Below are 20150 nucleotides of genomic sequence, written 5' to 3' on the forward strand. Positions count from 1 at the left end.
AATTACAGACATGTCCAAGTTGTTATTGTCACAGGGGCTACTTTGTCCCCCTTCAACATCTTCGGTCATTTTTCAGCTATTACTTTAAAAAATAACTCAGTTTTCAAGGAAAAGAAGAATTTATGGACAGTATTCAGTCCCTCAATAAAATGCAACTCGGGTCTTGGTTTCCAGTACTTATACTTATAAGCAGCAAAACATAAAAGGTATTGTGATAATGGAAATGCAATTGTTATAGTGTTACACACCCAAATCAGCTCAATGGAACTAAATGGGACTTACTCTCTAAAGTGCTACAAGATCCCTTTGCATCCAGACAAGTGTTTATGTGACTGCTATCCTAATGTTGCTAAGTTGTTGTATTATCTTTGTTCAGCCATCTCAAGAATGCTTTACCACACAATTCTCAAGCTTGGATGGAAATCCATGCACCTGAATCTGTTCCCCTGCCCCAATATCCACAGTTACGCTCATTCAGATCCACAAAACTAGCTCTGAAAGCAATTCACCCTGTTCTATTGCACTTCCCATCAAACCCCATCAATCAGTACTTGTTCAGCATATTGTGCATTACATTTTACCTCCTCATATTTTTCCAGTCTTGCTCAACATCGCAGCAAACCCACCAGTGCAGCAACCTTGCATTTGGTTCCCTCACGGACTTGAAATCAGGCTTTCCTCCCAAAGCAAACCTAACATTTTACAAGAAAGATTCATAATTCTGCATACAAAGAGAGATGGAAGGGGTGGGCTCCTAAGATATTTACTTTGATACCAACTGCACCTGAAATCACACACCTAAGTTCACAGGCAGAACAGTATTTTACCAAACTATAGGGGAAGGGTGATGGAAAGGGTGCCTATTGTAAATCTTGAGAAAGCAAATTAAGAATTGCTATCTCCTCTCATTTTTGGCCCACAAGGCCAGCTGCTGTATGGACTTGAGTGTTGCAGTACACTCTGGAGACCAGGGTTCGAATCCCGGCTGGGCCATTTAAACTCATTGGGTGACCTTAGGCAGGTCACACTGTCTCAGCCTCAGAAGATGGCAATAGCAAACCCCCTCTGAAGAAACATGCCAAGAAAACCCCCATAATAGGAAATGGAAACCTTAGGGTTGTCATAGGTTGGAAATGACTTGAAGGCACACAGTTATAACAACAACAAGGAAAGGGATTGGCCACAAGACAGCAGAATTAGCACAAGGCTACTTGCTAACTTGAGAGCCAGCGTGGTGTGGTGGTTTGAGCATTGTCGGACTCTGACTCTGGAGACCAGGGTTCAGCTCCCTGCTTAGCCATGCAAACCCACTGGGTGACATTGTCCAAGTCAGAGGACAGCAATGGCAAACCCTCCCTGAACCAATCTTACTAGGAAACCCTAAGGCCCAACAGACTTGAAGGCACACAACACACATACCTTTTCTTGGATCACATACTCCATTTTTCTTGAAATGCCCTCCATTTTTTTGCAGTGCCCGAGTCCTCCTTTGCAGCGAGGACATCCGGTCCCCCTGAGGCAAGGGCTTCCAAACTTGGGTCCTCCAAATGTTTTGAACTTCATCCCCCCCCCCCCCCCCCAGAATTCCTGACTGTTGGCCAAAGTGGCTAAGATTTCTGGGATATGACGTCCAAAACACCTGGAGGACCCAAGTTTGAGCCTAAGGGAAACTTTCCCTCCCTGAAAGCACTCCTCCCTCCATCTGCCCACCTGGAGCCACCTCACACCTGAGTGCAATCTGAGGCAACAAGCCTTCTACAGAGAGCCATGCAGTGTTGCAAGAACCCAGCTTTTTCTCTTGGCAAGCCACCTGTTATTATCCTAAGACCAACAAGGGAGGCTTGTCTTTTTTCTTTTCTTTTGAAAATGCCCTCCAAAAAAGTATTATCAAATAAAATTCTTTTCTGGTGACCAGAAGCCTTCACCGCACAACCAGGTGCCACAAAATGGAGGGCATTCTGAGAAAAATGTGGGACATGACCAAACAAAAGCTAAAGAGTAAAAAAATAAAACAACACTCCTAGAAAAGATAAACTCATGCTGCTTAGTCCTGCTCCAAATGGAGGGCCTTTGGGGATCCCTCCTGGACAGGAGGTTGAAATGGAGGACAGGTACTGGAAACAGGGCGGCCACATATCCTAGCTGCAAAGGAGGACCAAGCACCACACAATGGAGGACATTCCAGGAAAATGGAGAACATACCATGAAACAGACTCTTTGGTTTTTCTTTCAGGGTGACCAGACATCCTAACTGCAAAGGAGAACCAGGCCCCACAGAATGGAGGACATGCCAGGAAAATGTGGGACATGACCAAACATAAGCTTGAAGGAAAAAACACTCACAGAAAATATAAATCCGTGCTTCTTAGTTCTGGTCCAAATGGAGGACTTTTTGGCACTCTTCCTGGACATTAGCTTGAAATGGAGGACATGTCCTGAAAACAGGGTGAACTGCACCACAAAATGGAGGACATTCCACCAAAATTGAGGGCATTCCACCAAAATGGAGGACAATGCACCAAAATGGAGGGCATTCCAGCAAATACACACTTTTTTTCTCTCCCAGGAGGACAAAATGTCCCAACCATAAAGGGCCAGGAAGGCACCACAAATTGGAGGACATTCCATCAAATACACTCTTTGGTTTCTCTCTTAGGGTGCCTAGCCACAAAGGAGGACCAGGCACCACAAAATGGAGGACACCCCAGGCCTTATTTCCAAGGAAGGAGATGCTTTTCATCCAGACACACCCAGGCTGCCCCCCTTCCTTCCTTTTAGAAAAAGCCAGAGATGGCTTTAGCAAAAAATAAAATAAAATTGGGACTAAAATTAATGTGGGGTGGGGTGTTGCAAGCGCCTAGGCAGATGCATTAACGCCTTGAGGTTGTAGGACATACAAGGAGATTGCAAAAGACTGGTGCAAAAGTCAAGCTGTTCCCATTTGGTTTTGCACCAGCCTTTTGCAAGCGTTCCAGGTTTTGAGTTTTGCAAAGCTCCAAAAGAGAAAGAAGCCCTCTTTACCTGCAACACTTTATTAATAGGATTGCAATCCTATTTGGGATTTTCCCACGCAGCAGGGCAATGGAACGTCTTCCTATCAGGCTGCAGCCCAAAGCCACCGGTGGCTACTTGGAGGCTAGCAAGAGTTTCATGGGACTGAAGCTCCTGGTTGAGTATGGACTGGGTCCTGAAAGTGGGATTCTCCAAAGGCAGCACCCCTGGTTGGGAAAGGCACTCACTGAGCAAGAAAGGCAGAGAGCCCACACCCATTGCAAGGGGCCTGCCCCTTTTGGGTTTGTAGTTGTTGTTGCTGTGTGCCTCCAACTTTCAAACCACTGCAAGACGCAGGGTGTGTGTGTGTGTATGCAGGTATGTATGTTTGTACATATTTATTTCAGGTGTATGTGTACATATGAGTGCGTATGTATATATGCATGTGTATATAAAGATATATAGAGACAGATAGATAAAAAGTGTAATTCTCCATTGTGCACACTACAGTTCTGGAGCCTGCATGGATTGCAAAGGGCCTGCCCATTTTTATAATATATAAACATGTGTGTGCGCACATATGTCTCTGTGTGTGTGTATATAAAGATATAGAGAGATACACACATATACATATGCACGCATACATACACACACACACTCCTAAAAGGCACATAGCAACACAACAAATATATATGTTGTGTGTGTGTGTGCAACTCTGGCATAAAAGGGGATGTGAGAAGTCTTTGGGAATAGTGTATGTGTATTGTAAATATATATATATATATACACACACACACACACACAATATATATATATATATACACACACACAATGTATATATATATATATATATACACACACACACACACACACTCTATTCCTACAGACTTCTAGTATACACAAACACACACACACACATATATATATAGAGAGAGAGAGAGTGTGTGTGTGTGTATAGTATAAAATGTGCAGGTCCTTCGCAATCCATAAAGGCTTCCTTCTCAAAGTGGTTTTCCAAAGTACTGTAGTGTGCACAATGGAGAATTACACTTTTAGAACACACATGCATGCGCGCGCGCGCGCGTGTGTGTGTGTGTATATATATATATATATATATATATATATATATATATATTAACCTTTATTTATAAAGCGCTGTAAGTTTACACAGCGCTGTACATACAATCATTTTAATTGGACGGTTATATATATATATATATACACACACACACACACACACCCTAACCCCCCCCCCCCAGTGACCAGCCAAATGCCCTCTTCCCCATTGCACCTTGGTCCTAATTTTGCAAAGAGCCCCCTCCATCCTACCCACCTTGCAGAAACCCACTCTCTAACCTCTGCTGCAGCTGCTGCTGCTTCCTTTCCAGCTCTTACTGTAAGAAGGTGCTGCTCAGCCCCAAGCAGCAGCCGGCGGGAAACCAAAGGACCGCCCCCTGCAAGTGGTCCAAAGGCAGCCCTGGCCAAGGGGGAGGGGTCATTGGCCCCAAGCCCAGCCCCTCCTCAAGCTCACCTTGAAGCCAGAGAGAGAGAGAGAGAGGCAGGAAGGTGGGGGGCTTTATCCTTTTTTTCCTTCCCTTGTGATTGAAGGAGCCTTTTAAAGGTCCTGCTGCAACCACAGTAGGCTGGCTCCTGAGCTTGCATTTCCAAAGACCAAAGGGCTCCAGAGACTAGAGTGGGGTTTTGGCCTCTGCCACCCTTTGGGGTGGTTGGTTTGCTTTGCAAGAATTCAAAGGGAATCAGAGGTCTGAAGTCTTTGCAACTCTGGCAGAGAAGGGGATGTGAGCAAGAAGTCATAGGAATTAAAAAGTAGCATGCATTCCAGATACGAAGTCAAAGACTTTCATGGCTGGCATCCATTGTTTTTTGTGGGTTTTTTGGGCTATGTGGCCATGTTCTAGAAGGGTGTATTCCTGACGTTTCGCCCGCATCTGGAGCTGGCATCTTCAGAGAATGCTGGCATGGAAGAGGATGGGGTGTGTGTGTATGTATATATACATACACACACACTGTGTGCCCCTGGGTAGGGAGTCGCAGATTAACATGGAGATCACTCCTCCCTACCCAGGGTCACACTATGCCCAACTTTCTTCCAGGTCAGCATTCTCTGAAGATGCCAGCCACAGATGCTGGCAAAACTTCAGGAATAAACCCTTCTAGAGCATGGCTACATAGCCTGAAAAACACACACAAAAACCCATTCCAGCTATGGTGCCAATTTCTAGCAAGAGTTGCATTACATTTGGAAAATCTGTCTGCAAAGGGATCTTGCAGCATCGTCCTATACTGCAGCGGCACCCTTAAAGGAGGGGGGTCCAATAGGAAAAGCTTGGCCATCCCATACTCTAGCGAAACTAGTCTGCAAAAGGATCTTGGAGCACTTTTGAGGCTGACTGAAAGGAATAAGTTGGTAGCATGAGCTTTCCTAGGTTTGAGCCTACTTCCTCAAATGCATATTAGGCTCAAGTCTAGGGAAGTTCATCCTCCCAGCTTCTTTCTTTAAGTCAGGCTCAAAAGTGCTGCAAGGTCCTTTTGCAGACTGGGTTTGCTCGCGTATGGGATGGCAAGCTTTTCCTACTGGATCCCTTCCTTTAAGGAGCTACAGTACAGAAATACAGTTGGCCTTTCCCATCCATGGATTCAAACATCCAGGGTTCAAAAATATTCTTAAAACATGTATAAATTCCAAAAAGCAAATTTTGACTTTGCCATTTTATATAAGGGGCACCATTTGGCTGTGCCATTGTATTTAATGGTATTTGAGCATCTCCGGAAGTCCTGGAACCAAACCCCAGCAGATACCAAGGGACCACTGTAATGCAGTTTGGCACCATTTTAACTGCCATGGGTTGATCCTACAGAAACCTGGGATTTGTAGTTTTGTGCTCAGCACTCTTTGGCAGAGAAAGCCATGGGGGGGAACACAAATCCCAGGTCTCCAGAGGATGGAGCTACAACACTTAAAGTGGTGTCAAGCTGCATTATTTCTACAGTGTAGATGCACCTTGGAGCTGGAACCCATGCAGAGTACATTGTGAGTAAACCTATGGAAATGGTGTGAAGCATACCTCATTCTGCTGGTAGTTTGGAGTTCAAGTGCGTGGTTTTAGTGCAGAGGCCCCACTATCATTTGCATTTTGGAGAAGATTAATCTCCCTTTACTTTCTTTAGGAACACTAATAGCTCCTAAACCCATCCAGATTTTGATGTGTGCCTTCAAGTCATTTCTGACTTCTGGTGACCCTATCACAGGGTTTCCTTGGCAAGATTTGTTCAGAGGTGGTTTACCATTACCTTCCCCTGAGGCCGAGAGAGTGCGACTTGCCCAAGGTCACATAGTGGGTTTGCATGGTCCAGCAGGGAATTGAAATCTGGTCTCCAGAGTTCAACACTCAAACCACTACATCCCCCTGGCTCTAGGCCGCAGTAAACACAGTAGCATTTGCTTCCAAAAAGGAAAGAAAGTAGGATGGAGCTGTGGGCTACAGACCACTCCAATGTTCGCTTACTGGGAGGTATGCGTTATCCAACAAATGGGATGGCAGGTGGCAAAGTCTGGCTCTCCAGATGATGCTGGCATACCCTTCAATTGTCCTGGCTTGGCATGGGCAGTCCCAATATGTGCAGTCCTCTGTGGTACCACTTTTTCAGCTGCCTCCAAAATAAAGCAGCTTCTCTCTCTCTCTCCATCTCCCACTTTCCACCTTTGTTCTCAGCTTACTTCCATTGTAGAAATCAGAGTTCAAAATGTCAAAGAGTACTTTGCACTCAAGTCATGAAGAACCCAAGCATTTTGCTTGGCCCGGCCAAAGCAAACGGCCTCTCCTAACTTGTATATTCTTCCTCGTTCATACTCTAATGTTCCTTGGCCACACCTGTCCCATTTTGAAATGTTAGAGGATATGTGCTGCATGGCAACTCCCATTATCCCTAGCCTACATATCTAAAGAGGAAGGATCACTGTATTTGCAGGTCAACATAAAGGGTCAACCATTTACTCCTGCAAAGTAAACTATACCAGGTTTACTCTGAGTATAGTGTGCAGCATGGTTTGACTGCAAATCTGGAGACCAAGGTTCAAATCCTGGCTCAGCCATTGAAACCCCACTGAGTGACCTTGAGTGAGTCACGCTCTCTCAGCCTCAGAGTTGGCCATGGCAAACCCCCTCTGAAGAAATTTGCCAAGAAAACCACATGATAAGGTCAAAAGGACTTGAAGGAACACAACAACAACAACAAAGGACTGCAGACACATTGTACACACTTATTGCAGATGCATTAAATACATTTCCTACCAAAATAATTCCATTTAAAAATCTAATTGGATTATCCCCTGCAAGAATCCTGTCCAGACACACCAGAAAGGAAGACCCACTGAATTTTACATCTAAATAAATACACCTCACTATCAAACTACCCGGATAGTTACTGAGGGCTCAATACAACTCACAGCTGAAGGGTTCAGGCTACACTAACCCCCACTAAAGACTATATTGGAGAAATAACTCCCATTGAATCCAACCACAGTTTCTTGAGAGCAAGCTTGAAGAAGCAAGAAGCAGATCGGGGCTAAAAACAAATCTATTTAGAAATAATGGTATGGTTCAACTGAATTACTTGGGAGTAAACGATTTGGCAAAAGGAGCACTGCCTTTTTGGCTGCGATCCATGAAGCCTCTTAACTGGAAAGAGCATCTCTTGAAAGATTAATGGAAAAGGATGGAAGGTCCACAAAGAAAATCGTTCGTGGCTCTCGTCCACCAAACACTTAAGCCAAGATTTTATTTTATTTTTCTGATTTAAAGACAAGATCGCCTTCGTGAAGTGAAGGGGAGAATTGGTTGTTTCCCACCCACCCACCCCCACACACCAAAATAATAATAAAATAATAATAATAATAACACAAACCCTGGCTTCAAACTGACTTTAAAAGATGTGACTTTGTTTGCCTGCTGCCTTGCCTGCCTTTCTCACCTTCTAAGGAGCTGAGAAGGACGTTCAAATGAGACCCTTTCAAGGGCATTAGAGGTCCTCATGTCTACACACCTTGATTCGGAGTAGTGGCATCCTTGAAATCCAGAAAGCCTCAGCAATGCTGCTGCAGCAGCCTTGGCAGCACCAATACCCATCATCCAAAGACCTATGGGGGGGGAGCCCCACTGATGGAGGGAGGGGTAGGGCCAGTAGTGGTTTGAGCTTTGGAAGGTGACTCCTGAGAGCAGGATTCACTCTCTCAGTCACACTCTCTCAGTATCAGAGGGTGGCAATGAAGAACAGGAGGCCAAGGCATGTTGTGGCAGGTTTGAGACTAAAATGCAACGATAAAACTGGGAGCATGAGCTTTTGTTGACTTGTTCCTACTTGCTCAGATGCACAAGTCTACAAAAGCTCATGCTCCCAGCTTCTTCCTACTGCTTCCAAAAAAACCAAAAACGGGCTTTTTGCGTTTGCTCTGTGTTTTTCCCACTGGAATCGGTCAAATGAGGATCGGGATTGATTCCCAGTGGGAACTAGGGACATATAACTCGAATCAGGATTCAGAGTTTTTCGTAGTGGGAATGGCCCCTTAGTCTCAAACATGCCACAAACAGCCCTTGGCACCCAGATTTCCCAGATTAACACCTCCAAATCTTTGATTTCCACCCCTCTGAAAAAAACTTGCCTAGAGAGAAAACCTATCCAAACTGAAGACACAATGAGAGGGGTAAATATTCCTACTGAAAAAAACCTCCAGCCTTGATCCTCCCCGGTGGGTTCCTTGCAAGCTCTGCCAAGCCTAAACCCCTCTTGAAAGGCAGAGTCCAGGGATCAAGTGCCTTCAGGATCCAGGGAAGGAGATGGGGGGAAATCCCAGCCAACAGAAAGGATTCTTGCATTCCCTCTGCCTTCCTTGACTTTGGGAATTGAAGCCCCCGAGCGTGACCTTCACTGACAATGAGGATGGCTTGCACCTGGCTCCTTCCATCCTGGCTTATAGCTCTCACCTGCAGCCAGCAAGAAAAAGGTGGAGGGGCAGGAAAGCAAGGCTTGCTGAAATCAGAATGCCCTCAATGGGATTTTTATTTTTGGGGGTGGGGGGGGGGATGTATTGCACTGAGCCTGGCCTACGCCCAGGTTTTAAATCCAGAGCAAGGGTGGGTCCTCTTGGGAAAGGAAAAGGATGTTTTTCTTCCCCTCACTTTGACTATTGGGGAGGGCATGCAAGGTCGGTGTGAGAAATCAGGACAGGTTTTGAGTGTTGGGCTACGACTCTGGGGACCAGGGTTTGAATCCTGCCTCCGCCAGGAGGTGACCTTGGGCGAGTCACACTCTCTCAGCCTCAGGGGATGGCAAGGGCAAAGCTAAGGCTCCATGGCTCAGCCGTGGAAACCCACTGGGTGACCTTGGGCAAGTCACACTCTCCCAGCCTCAGAGGATGGCAAGGGCACAACCCCCTCTGAATAAACCTGGCCAAGAAAAGCCCATGATAGGTTGGCTTTAGGGTCTGGAAAGACTTGAAGGCACATTACAACAACCACCACCACCACAACTGCAAGAGGAAGCCTTTTGCCCCAGGGAGGTTGGCACCCCCTTGGAGGGGGCTCCCTCTCTCCCTCCCACTTTGGAGAAAGGTCTGAAGGCGAGGGATGCTCCGATGCCAGCCCCCCCCCCCCTTAGTGCCTCCTCTTGAGAAATGAACCCCTCTCTCTTGGGGTCTTGCTCCAGCTACTCCTAATAGTAAGGGCACTGGGTTGCCAGTGCCACCCAAAAGGCAGCGCAGAGCGGAGTCTGGCTTTTGCCCTGGGACTGGAAGGCATGTCTCACACACATGTAATGCCCCTAGCTTAGCTTTTGGCAGTGGGACTTGAAAGGGCTTGCCAAAAAGCCCCCCAAGGCAAGGAGGTTTGCTCCATCTTCCCCTCCTGTACACCCACCGATCCACTCCCCTTTTTCTTCTTTCTCTCTTTTCACCCAAAGGCAACGTCCCAAGGGGGGCTCTTTTGATCCCTGGGAAGGGAAGGTGGATACACACACACGAAGTCCATGCTCACGCGAAGACCATGCCCTAACGCCACTCTCTGTGTGTGGATCGTGTGTGTGTGTGTGTGTGTGTGTGTGTGTGTGTGTGTACCGTTATTGACAGAGAGAGAGATCAGGGCATGGTCTTCCTTGGAGCCACCTGGAAAAGGAGTCTTGAGAAACAGAAACACCGAGTCTAGTTGGGCTGGAGAAGGGGATCAGCTACACACACACACCCCAGCCACCTAATGGAAAGTTTATCATGCAATAACTGAACGTAAAATCCCAGTGCCTGGGTTTCAAGGCTGTCTTTTCCTCTCTACTCCAAGGGAAACTAAAAGGAAAGAGAGAGCCCGGGCTACCCATTCCCTTTCTCTCTCTCTTTCATATACACACAAACTCTCACACAATCCCCCTCTTTTTCAGACACACACACTCACAATCTCTCTCTCTTTCTCTCTCGCACACACATAGAGAGACTATTAATTTATCTCTCTTTCACACACATACATACACAACCCCACAATCTCTATCTTTCTGTCACACAGAGAGACTCTCTCTCACACACGCAAAACCTCAAAATCTCCCTCACAAACTCACTCTCACACACACGTATATACACACACAGAATATAAATCTCTCACACACACAAAACCACACAAATCGCTCTGTCTCTCTCTCGCTCACACACACACACACACACGCAGAATATCAATCTCTCTCACACACAATCTGTCTCTCTCTCTCACACACACACACAAAACCTCACAATCTCTCTCATACATACAGAATATCAATCTCTCTCACACACAGTCTCTCTTTCTTACACACACACAAAACCTCACAATCTCTTTCACACGCATACAGAATATCACTCTCACACGTATATACACACACAGCCTCAAAATCTCTCTCTCTCTCGCACACACAAAAACCACACAATCTCTCTCACACACAGACACACTCCAAGGCAACCTGTCTCTCCTCTATATGGGCTTCTCAGGGCTCGTGGGCTGCGTAAGGAGAGGTGGGTACCAACCTAGTAAGGTGCCAGGCATACCTGAAGAAGCCCCCTCCCAGGGCTAATACAGTGGGGGAAAGGGGTGTGTGAGAGAGATTTCTTTTTCCTCCTCCCTGCTTTTATTTGTTGGGGTGAGATGTGCCTCTATGAGACCCTTCCTCCTCCTCCTCTTCTCCTCCAAGAGAGCATCCTTTCCCACCGCCCTCCTGCCCTCCTCGCCCCACCAAACCAACCCCCCCCCCCATGGATCCCCAACTCCTTCTACCTGTATATCGAAGGGAAGCATCTTTGTCTCTGTCTGTGTGTGTGTGTGTTTCTCAAACAAAAGGGGGCGATGGGGGTGTGGACGTGTCTCTCCATCCCACTCTAATAAAAATAAATGCTGACACCAGGGAAACTAGATTAGAGAGAAAGAGGTGGGGGGATAAAAGAGCCCACTCCTTCTCCTCAAAGGGTGTGGGTCTTGGGGAGGGGATCCTTGGGCAAAAAAGGGGGGGTGCCTTTCTCTACTCCCTTTTTTTTGGCCTTCAGCACCAAGGACAGCTCCCAGGCTCAGCCAGGTGCGTCCCCGACTCAGCCGCAAAGCCGGGTTTGGTGGCGGCGGCGGCGGCTCCTTCCTTCCTTCCTTCCTTCCTTCCTTCCTTCCTTCCTTCCTTCCTTCTCTCTCTCTTTCTTCCTTCTCTCCCCCGCCCCAATCGCTTCCTCAGAACAAAGAAAAGCGTGTCTCCCGGATATAAAAAAACCAAACCCTCCTCCCTTCTCCTCCTCCTTCTATCGTTGCCATTGGAAGGAGCCGCCACCTTTCTATCTTTCACACAGAGAGAGAAAGAAAAAGAGATCTTTCCCTTTCCTTTCTTTTTGTGGCATGGTCAGGCGTTGGCACTGGCACACACCAAGGAGCTGCCAATGTCAAGCCTCTCTCTCTCTCTCTCTCTCTCTCTCTCTCTCTCTCTCTCCCCCCCCCCCCCCCAAAGAAAAACCTGCGGCCACCAAATGCGCTTTGGCTAATGCAATTACAGCCGGGGAGCTGATCCTTTTGCTGATCTGCAAACGCGGGTCTAAGCTCTTCAAAGCGGCACTGATCCTTAGCCTTTTAGCCTTCCCTGGGGGAGATCCCCCAAGAGAGAGAGAGAGAGAGAGAGAGAGAGCGCCATTCGCCTGGGATATAGATATAGATATGTGTCTGTGCCTCTCTGTGTGATGAACTTTACACCTCCGAGGTGCCTAATCTGTCTCTCTTGGATATGCGCCTTCAACAACCTACATCCAAACGCAATGTATATCCCATATGCACACACAAAATATATCCTGAATGCAAATAACAATATATATGTATCTATATATGTGTAGGTGAGTGCTTAAGCCAATGAACTTTACACCTCCGAGGTGGCTAGCCTGGCTCTCCTCTATATGCGCCTTCAAATGCCGACATGTAAATACTATATATATATCCTTTGCATGCAAAGAACAATACTATATCTATCTATGTCTGTGTGTTTCGCTTGGATATGTGTGTGTTTCAAGGCAGGGGATATATGAATGCAGCTATGTGTGTGTTTTGCTTGGATGTGTTTTAAGGCAAGGGACTCTTCACACCTCCAAGGCAACCTGGGTTTCCTCTATCTGCGTCTTCAACAACCTACATGCAAATGCGATAGATATCTCCTACCTGCAAGTCAACTATATCTGTATCTATATGTGGGTGTGTGGTGTTTCAGGCGATGAACTTCACACCTCCAAGGTAGCTAATCTGGGTCTCCTGTATATGTGCCTTCAACCTACAGTATATCTATATACAGTACATCTATATATGCCTCTATGTCGCCTTCAGCAACTTGCATGCCAATACAATATATATCCTAATATGCAAGTATAGGTCTATGTGTTTCGCTTGGATGTCTGAGTCTCAAGGCAATGGACTTCGCACCTCAAAGGCAATCTGGGTCTTTTATATAGGCGCCTTCAACAACCTACCTGCAAATACAATATATAGCCTACATGCAAAGAAACTGCATCTCACACACACACACACACACACACACACACAACATGCAAAGAAAAGGCATGTATGGGGTGTGTTTTAGGGCAATGAACTTCACACCTCCAAGGTAATCTGGGTCTCCTGTATATGCGCTTTCAACTACCTATATGCAAATATAATCTATCTATATATCTATCTATTTTTTAAAAAAACCCATCTATATTCTCTCCTCTTCTCCTTCAACCAGAGATTCCTCTTTAAAAGCCAGCCTTCCCTAACCCTAGCAGCCACCAAACTGCTGGAGAAGCCTTTGCTTTAAACTTCATTGTGAACCGCATGCACTTTTCCTCCTCTTCATCTTCTTTCCCTTCCTCCCCGCCAAGCTTTCAATTTAAAAAGAAATCACATATATCAATGACTATTTAATACACACACATATATATTTAAAAGCACGACTTACCTTTCTCGCCTCAGGGTGAGTTTTTAAAATTTTATTTTATTTTTAATAATAAAAAGAGATAGATAGATGTAGGGTCTTCCCAAGAAAAGGTGACGACGGGTCGGTCTCAAGGCAACACCCCAAAACCTAAATTTGCGGGACCAAGTTGGCGATCAAGAGAAGAAAAAGGGGAAGGGGAAAATAATAATGGAAGAAAGGGAAAATTTGGAGGAAAAAAAATTCAATCAATCAATCAAAGCTTCTCTTTCTTTTCGGTATAGATGTATAGATAGATAGCTAGATCTATCTTCCCCTATTCTTACAAGAAAAGGGGGAAAAGGGAGGATCGGAAAGGGGGAAAAAGGAAAGGAAAAATAAAAGGGGGAAACTTTAAAAAAAATAAAAAGGGAGGGGAGGGTGTCCTCCTGTTGCCACCCAAGAAAAAATGAAAACGTGATAAATAAATAGAAAATGAAAGGGGAGGGAAGGGAAGAGAACGGAAAAGTCGGAACAAAGGAAAGAAGGGGTGAAAGGAGGGTGGGTTTTAGCTTTTCCTTTTCCTTTCTTTCTTTCTTTCTTTGCTGGAAAAGCCAGCCAGCCAGCCAGCCTTCCTCCCACTCTGGGCTCCTCTCCCTAGCAGCTCCCACTCGGAGTAAGCTGCTGTTGCAGCAGCATCTCTTAACCTGCGAAGAGGAGGAGGAGGAGGAGGAGGCGGCTCAGCCTTAAATGGGAGGCGGATCGCAGGAGAAGGGGAGATTTATAGGGACCGGATCACCGGGCCAGGCTCTGCTTCCGCGCCAGGAGGAGCCTGGGCTCTCTCTCAATCTCTCAGCCTCTCTCTTTCTCTCTCTACGCCGGCGCCAGAGACAACGGAGCCTGCTCGCCCCTTTCTCCCCATCCCCATTGGCCCACCCCCGGCAAGGCTCCGCTCCCCATTGGCTCCCAGCCCCTGTCACTCCGCAGGGCCCAAGGTGGGTTGCACAGAGGCAGGCATTGGCACACACACACACACACACACACACACACACACACAGAGGGGGGGGCACAGGGAGCACCTAGGGGGACCCTTCTTCTTCTTCTTCTCCTTGTCCTTCCCTCTTCATCCTCCACACACACACACACACACACACACACACTGTTCTTCAATGTGTCTCCCCTTCTTTGTCAGGTTTTTTTTGTCCCCCCCCCCCTTGCACTAGACCAGTTGCAGACCTGGGATGAGGCTGGCCCCTGTTCAAATGCATTGGGCTCAAGGCATCCTCTGGGGTCTCTGGGGAAAGCACTCTGCCCAACTCTTCCTGGCCTCAAGACAGTTCACAGTTCCCTCTACCCTTGGCATGGGTTCCCCCCCCCTCCGCCTCGCTCTTCTTCATTTCCATCATCTTCTTCTTTTCTTCTTCCTCCTCCTCCCTCACCTTCCTCCTCCTTCCTCTCCTTCTCCTCTTTTTCTTCTTCCTCCTTTTCTCCTCCTCCTCTTCTTCCTCTTCTTTCCTCCTCTTCTTCTTTTTCTTCTTCCTCCTTCCCTCTCTTCTCCTTCTCCTTCTCTTCTTCTCCCTCCTCCTCCTCCTCTTCCTCCTCCCCCTTCTTCTTCCTCCTCCTCCTCCTTCTTAAGATTCCCACCTTAGAACTAGAGAGTGAAGGGTGGACAAGGGATCTCTGTGTGTGTATGTGTGTGCCACGTGCCGTGTATCACTCTGGATGGATACACAAACACACACACACACACACACACAGAGAGAGAGAGAGAGAGAGAGAGAGAGAGAGAGAGACCCCTTGTCCACCCTTTACTCTCTAGAGCTAAGGAGGGCAACCCGAAGAAGAGGAAGCAGAAGCAGAAGCAGCAGAGGGGGCAATAAACTGCCCAAAGCGTAGAGGAATTAAGGTGTGAACTACCTTCAGGAAGCGTTGGGCAGACCCTTTTGCCTAGAGACCACAGAGGTGAGCCCTATCCGACTGGACACCAAAACAATCTGTAATGTGTCTTATCATCACCATCACCACCAACACCATCATCACTTATTAAATTCTAGTTTTCTTTCCCCCTCCCCATAAAAAGAAAGAAAGAAAGGATTGTCCCTCTGACATATTTGGTTTCTGGTTCCTGAATCCTACTACTGCCATAACTTGGCTTGCCTTTCTCCAAAGTGTCTTCAACAACAGCAACAGCAACCGGCATTCCTGCTTCCAAGGCTGGAGGGAAGGAGAAAGAGATAGGAGATAGAGATGGGAAGTTGGAGGTGCTCCCCTTCCCCTTCTGACTGATTTTTCCGACTGATTTCTGCCGGAGGAAGACAACGAATGAATGAATCCGCCAGCGAGGCTTCTCCTCGCTTTGCCCTTCCCGTGTCCTTCCTGGCCTCTCTCTCCGGAGTTGGAAACGCTTTGCAAAAGGTATTCCAGAAGAAGAGGAGGAAATCACTGGGTTTTAAAACCACAACCCCCCAAACATTACACAGCAGATACTCTTCGGATGCTCCCACCCCACCCCACCCTCTCCAGATCCTTTTAGTGCAATTGCCTCTTAACATTGCGAAAGTGAAGGCTGTACAGGCTATGAGAAGCTGCTCCAGAAGTAGGGAGTCTGCATCCCTGGGGGTACATCCAAAGAGGAGAAAGGCTTCTATCCATAAGACCTCAGTATTGAATCCATGTCATAGTCCACATATGTATGGGGCCGATTTTATATCGCCTACAGGCCAGCAATGGTTTGAGCGTTGGCTCAGGTCAGACACAAAAAATCAACTGGTTGGCCTTGGGAAGAAGTCATCCATATTATTATCATTATTATTATTATTACATCCTCTCAGCCTCAGAGGAAGGCAAAGCCGACCTCCCCTTTGGAGCCAATCTTGCCAAGAAGACCCCCCCCCCCTGATAACGTCGCCTGAGGGCCTCCACAAGTCGGAAAGGACTCCTAGGAAGAAAACTACACAACACATAGAATCATAGAATTGTAGAGTTGGAAGAGACCAAAAGGGCCATCCAGTCCAACCCCCTGCCATGCAGGAAATCCCAATCAAAGCATACCCGACAGTTGGCCATCCAGCCTCTGCTTGAAGACCTCCAAGGATGGAATCTCCACTACACTCCAAGGGAGTTTGTTCCACTGTCAGACAGCCCATCCACTGTCCTAATGTTGAGGTGGAATCTCTTTTCCTGGAGCTTGCTTCCATTGCTCTGGGTCCTAGTCTCTGGAGCAGCAGAAAACAAGCTTGCTCCCTCCTCAATATTTAAAGTATTTAAACAGGGCTATTATATCACCTCTTAACCTTCTCTTCTCCAGACTAAACATCCCCAGCTCCCTAAGTCCTTCCTCATAGGGCATGGTTTCCAGACCCTTCACCATCTTAGTCGCCCTCCTTTGGACACACTCCAGTTTCTCAATGCCTTTTCTGAATTGTGGTGCCCAGAACTGGACACAATATTCCAGGTGGGGCCTGACCAGAGCAGAATAGAGTGGCACTATTACTTCCCTTGGTCTAGACACTATACACACAGCTTGTGGCTGGAACCGTTTCCTAAAGGAACCCTTTCCCTTTGGGCTGAAGGGTGAGACTGAGCCTTCTCTTCCCCTTTTAGGATGACTTCTTGGGACTCTTGAGTTGCCCATGGCTTGTGTTCGGCGGAAGAAGGCACAGCGGACCTGAAAAGTCAGGTGAAAGAGCAGCGATGACTTCAGCACCAAGGACAGCCGCCTCCCTTGCTGGCCTTGGCTGCTCCTGGCTTTCAAAGAGGGCTTTTCCCACGAGCTTTGGCTTATTCCCCTTGACTTTTGGGGCGTGGGAAGCTTCCCTCATTATACTATCTCTTCCCAGCCTTTGTGGGCAACCTTGCCTGGCGATGCCAACCTCAGATCCACAACGTCAGCAGTTTTGCTTTCCCCTCCAGGCAAGCATCCCAGGCACGCCCCTCTGTCCTTATCCTCTTCTTTTGACGAAGCCCATTTATTGGGAGAGAGATCGGAGCTGGGAGGGGGAAAGGGGTGGGGAGCACCCAACCAGGCAAAACCCCGAAGGGAGTTTCCTTGCTGCTCATTTGTATTTCATTTCATTTTATTAAGCCCAAATGGCTACTTCAGGGGGGCTCTGCGAGCGGCGTGGCACCCTTGTCCTGGAGCCACAAAGGAAAGGGGCTTTGAGCAATGCCAGCTTTGGGTGCAGAGTTGAGCAAACGGTCAAGCTCTCTTCAGTGGGGTCGGTTTTAAAACAACAACAACAACAACAACAACAACAACACACACACACACACACAAACTTTTAGCAATAGGACCTTTGCAAAGTTTTCTAAAGCGACAGCTCAAGAAAATGTCTGGTGTATCATCTTTCTTCCTTCCTTCCTTCCTTCCTTCCTTCCTTCTTTCTCTGTCTTTCTTTCTCTCGTTCTCTCTCTCTTTCTGTCTCTGTCTGTATGTCTGCCTTTGTTTCTTTCTGTGTCTGCCTTTCTTTTCTTTCTTTCTTTCCTTTTTTCCTTCCTTCCTTCCTTCCTTCCTTCCTTCCTTCCTTCCTTCCTTTCGGTGTCTTTCTTTCTTTTTCTCTTCCTTCCTTCCTTCCTTCCTTCCTTCCTTCCTCCCTTCCTTTCTTTTATTTTCTTTCTCTGACTCTGTCTGTATGTCTACCTTCCTTCCTCCCTTCCTCCCTCCCTTCCTCCCCTCCCCTTTCCCTTTCCCTCTCCCTCTCCCTTTCCCTTTCCCTATCTCTCTCCCTTGTTCCCTTTCCAACTTCTACCTTCTTCCCCTTTCTTTCTTTTCCTTTTCTGAACTTAAGAAATGACTTCTTTCAACTTTCTTCGAAAAGCAAATGAGGGTTTCTGGAAGGTGGGTTCACCCTGTAAGGAGAGCCAATGCAAATCTAACGTCCTTTCTCTCATGAATCTGATCAGATTCATAACAACAACAACAACAACAACAACAACAACAACAACCCCTTTTAAAAAAGCATCACACTTAACATTGTGGCAAATGAAATTAAGTAAGGAGGCAGCTGTTTGAAGTGAGCAAGCGGCTTCTATCTGGGCCGTCTTTAAGCAAATGTTGTAGGGCGCTTCTACCCAATTTGCTTTTTTCTTTTTCCTTTTCAAGGTGGATGGGTTCGGCCTTTTCTGCACACCCACTTTCTCCGGGAAATCCTCTTTCCCACCTCCAGGCTTCCCACCCACGGATCCGGTTCCCGTTCCCTCATTCCTCTGGCCGCCTTCCTTCTCCATCCCGGGCTAAGATTATGGCAACCGAAGGGAAACCTTGAACCCACACTCCTGCGTTTGCACTTGAGAAGTCAGGGCAACCTCTTTGGAAAGGGGCCACGAGGCTCAGACCTGAAGAGTTTTCTCCTCAAGCACACACTTGTATCCAACAGCAGCAGCAGCAACAACAACAAGGCAAACCAATGCACCAAGCTCAACCATTTCATACAACATCTTGGGCAGTTGAGGAAAACAAAAAACAAAAACAGGAAGGCTGGTTGTAAGACCCACATGTGGATCACCATGTTTGGTACCCAAATCATAGAATGATAGAATCATAGTCTCATAGAGTTGGAAGAGACACCAAGGGCCATCCAGTCCAACCCCTGCCATGCAGGAATTCTCAGTCAAAGCACACCCGACAGATGGCCATCCAGCCTCTGTTTAAAGACCTCCAAGGAAGGAGACTCCACTATACTCCAAGGGAGTGTGTTCCACTGTCGAACAGCCCTTACTGTCAGGAAAAGTGTCAGTTTTGGGTTTCCTGCTTAGCCGTAAAACCCACTAAGTGACTTGTAGCAAGTCACACTCTCTCAGCCTCAGAGGAAGGCAATGGCAAACCTCCTCTGCAGGAACCTTGCCAAGGAAACCCATCGCCATCAGTCGGAAACGACTTAAAGGCACACAACAACAACAACAACAACAACAACAACAACAACTGCAGCAAGCACTACCCCAGATTTCAGAGGAAGGCACCGTCAAGGCCACCTCTGCATCTTCCTTGCCTAAGAAAACCCTATGATGGGTTTCCTCGCCTAAGAAGGCCCTCTGATATCATGCGGTTTCCATAAGTCGGCAAGTAACATGAGGGCATTTATGTACACAAACACTCACAGACACACACACTCCCTTAGAAAGGACTTCCTTTGAGGAAGCTACAAAAGATAGCCTCCTAAACACTTTAGTCAGTGGACAGTCAGGGCTATTTCAGGACCCTGGACAGCGGTGCCATCCTTCTCCAAGTAAATCCAGCCCGTTCGTTGCCTTTTCCTTCCAAGCTGTCGGCCGACTTTCGCAGCACATCAATATTATGTTTTTTAAAAGCCTAGTTAGGTTTTTTAAATAAATCTTCCTATTAACGAGCAATTGTTCGACACAGTACCTGGCTTAAAAATATCTCTTGTCCTGGCTCTATAGAGATACCTGAGATGTAACCAAGGGCTGAATTTAGTTGCAAAGGCTTCTTCTCTCCGAAGCAAAGAAATGGAGCGAGAAGAAGAAAGAAAAGGAAGCAGAAAGGGACTTCTTCAGGTCATGTTTACTTCGTGTTTACTTTGGGGTGTTTTCTAACCCCATTTTACCCAAGGAAAGGGCTACAAATAGGAGGGAAGCTGAGTCTGGGAGTTGCTACCGATTTCCAAAAGCTTTTGGCTACAAAGGTTAAAAAAATTACTTTCTTTTACTTTCTTTTCCCCCTCCTTACTCTAGTCACTAAAGGGCCCTGGGAAGTAACCACCCATGCT

The 20150-nt window shown here is 47.0% G+C and overlaps 1 protein-coding gene across 7 annotated transcripts in view; it reads right to left on the bottom strand.

The window, feature by feature from the left end:
- ELAVL2 (ELAV like RNA binding protein 2) overlaps positions 1–14220 on the bottom strand; it is a 173816-nt gene extending 159596 nt beyond the window's left edge. For 4 of the 7 annotated variants that reach the window (XM_089487979.1, XM_089487967.1, XM_089487959.1 and 1 more), the window contains exon 1: positions 13471–14220. The gene's annotated coding sequence lies outside the window, so the exon portion shown is untranslated. Of the gene's footprint in view, positions 1–4324; positions 4387–13470 lie in introns of those variants that run through there. The other 3 variants (XM_089487974.1, XM_089487949.1, XM_089487988.1) reach the window with 2 other exon arrangements.
- Positions 14221–20150: the final 5930 nt, after the last annotated feature.

The sequence above is a fragment of the Sceloporus occidentalis genome, unplaced genomic scaffold (assembly GCF_023333645.1).
Source record: "Sceloporus occidentalis isolate IW3139 unplaced genomic scaffold, rSceOcc1.0.p SCAF_1, whole genome shotgun sequence".
Lineage (NCBI taxonomy): Eukaryota > Metazoa > Chordata > Lepidosauria > Squamata > Phrynosomatidae > Sceloporus > Sceloporus occidentalis.